The sequence below is a fragment of the Oryzias melastigma genome, linkage group LG7 (assembly GCF_002922805.2).
Source record: "Oryzias melastigma strain HK-1 linkage group LG7, ASM292280v2, whole genome shotgun sequence".
Classification (NCBI taxonomy): domain Eukaryota; kingdom Metazoa; phylum Chordata; class Actinopteri; order Beloniformes; family Adrianichthyidae; genus Oryzias; species Oryzias melastigma.
This window is the reverse complement of record NC_050518.1, coordinates 33,180,690-33,182,816: the sequence shown is the minus strand read 5'-3', so window position 1 is coordinate 33,182,816 and position 2,127 is coordinate 33,180,690. Positions and strand designations below refer to the sequence as shown.

Here is a 2,127-nt window from a genome sequence, read left to right as displayed (position 1 = left end):
AACCAGCTGATTGTCTTGTGTGAGTTGACCTTGGCTCTATACCCTTTTTCTGTTTTCGTCCAACGCTTTTTGGCAATGTGCCATCAGTCTGGTTAGCCTTGTGGAGCGCCACTTTGGTGAGGAAAAATTAAATACAGTTTTTTCCTCGTCACTTTCCTCATCACTCACAAAATTTGAGTTAGAGCCCTGAATGTACAACAGGTCCTCTTGGTTTAGAATCTTCTCTGCAATTTTCACCCGCTTTCTGAAGAGCTATGGACCAACAAGAAGAGACAATTATTTTCTTTTTATAATAAGAAAAAACAGCTTATACATTTTGTATTTGTATGTGTGTCTATATGCAAACTCAGTGCCAAGCAGTTTAGGTATAACAGGTGATAGCCACACTAGGTCAGATTATGGCTTTCCAAAAATTTTGTACTACAAATACAATATAAAAAACAGTAGCAGACTGGAGAATATAAAGTATTATAAACTTCTACACATAAACATAAATAATTTTGTTTAACTGGACCATGCAATGATCTTATTAAATTAATCAAAACCATTATTCAGATAGAAAAACTCACCCGATCACGCCTACTAGTTAGGAGTTTCCTCCTCTTGACGTCGTCTTTCCTTCCATCTCTCTCTGGACTTGATATTTTCAAAAGCTCGATTACAGGCTCCTAGTAGATGGAAAATGTACACATCATATTAATTAGCATGTTTATTTCCAGTGGACTGTTCAAAATGTGACAGGGGGTTCTCTTAAAGGTACCAAACAGAGAAGTTGGAGTCTGACTCCATTCACAGCCCAGACTAGGTTGATTTATGCATAAAAAAAATAGTTACAAGTTTTAACCATTTTTTTAAAATAATTCAATAAATTCTGTTCGGCCCATGACCGATTATGTTATTTGGATTTCAGTCCCCTGAGCGTTTGAGTTTGACACCCTTGCACTAAATGAACTGTGTCTATCAAACCAACAGAATCCCCAGAATCTCTGAAAATAAAGTAAGGCTAAATGTCAGTTTGAGTCTCCCATAAGCTGCACTTCCTTTAACTATGAAATTGCGGAAATTAGATTTGTAATAATAAATCTGCTCAATAAAAGCACCACAATTTCAAAAAAAACCTTGCATTTATCGAAACAAAGGTATCATAAAATAAATCTTTACAACATTTAGGTTGTAGGATTTTCCGGTTTGCACCACCTCATGTTCGCACACACAGCCACCCCCCCNGCTTAATAAAAGCACCACAATTTCAAAAAAAACCTTGCATTTATCGAAACAAAGGTATCAGAAAATCAATCTTTACAACATTTAGGTTGTAGGATTTTGGTTAAAAAATTTATAATGAAACTCCTCAGGGAACATTATTCTTAAAAAAAGCAGACTTTAATTGAAACAGAACAATTACGAAAGATTTATTTTTCTCGACATGCCAACATTTAGAAAAAATTTTGTGCTTATGTGTAATAGAAACCCAGCTACAGTAACCTTAACTTATTGTGAATAATCTAAATCCAACTTTACATTAGTGTACAATACATACTTCGAACTTGATGGTAACTCCAATTTGGTTCCACGTCCTTCACTGCTTGCACCACTGTTGCAGTCACCTCCTCGTTGTGCTTTGTTCTGAAACTTTAAAAAAAGTGAAAAGATAAGACAAAATTTCATAATTGTCAGGGGTTCTTGTAGGTTATTGTTTTCTTAAAACAACAGTGAGAGGAAACATACTGGTCGGTTTGGCCGGACCTTCCACGGAAGCTGCTCTCCAAGGTTATTATATATGTGACGGACAAGAGTCTGAAAGATAAAAAATATCAAGTCAATTGTCATTATGGCAAATGTCTAGAATATGTACAAAAAATAAATAGAGGGTACAAAAAATAACAAGCATATTGGTTGGTTACAAAAAACATAAGACAACATTCATTAGTCACAACTATAAATCATTTGTTTCAAAGAAACAACATCTGAAACATTATTATTCTCACTCTACAGTGAGAAAACCATCCTTAAAACCCGAAAGAGGCAAAGTTAGAAACAGACCGTCTTATTGGACATGTGATGTGCTTGAGTTACTGACATAAAGTTCTGACAAAATCACATTATTTCAGCATATATTAATATTTG

General features: G+C 34.8%; 1 long non-coding RNA gene across 1 annotated transcript; it reads right to left on the bottom strand.

Annotated features, from left to right (window-relative positions):
- Positions 1-25: 25 nt before the first annotated feature.
- LOC112140868 lies at positions 26-1,651 on the bottom strand. The gene is made up of 3 exons (XR_002918282.2): positions 1,541-1,651; positions 570-668; positions 26-252 (listed from the first exon to the last, which is right to left on the bottom strand). It is a non-coding gene; the product is annotated as an uncharacterized LOC112140868 (long non-coding RNA).
- Between the last annotated feature and the right edge of the window lie 476 nt (positions 1,652-2,127).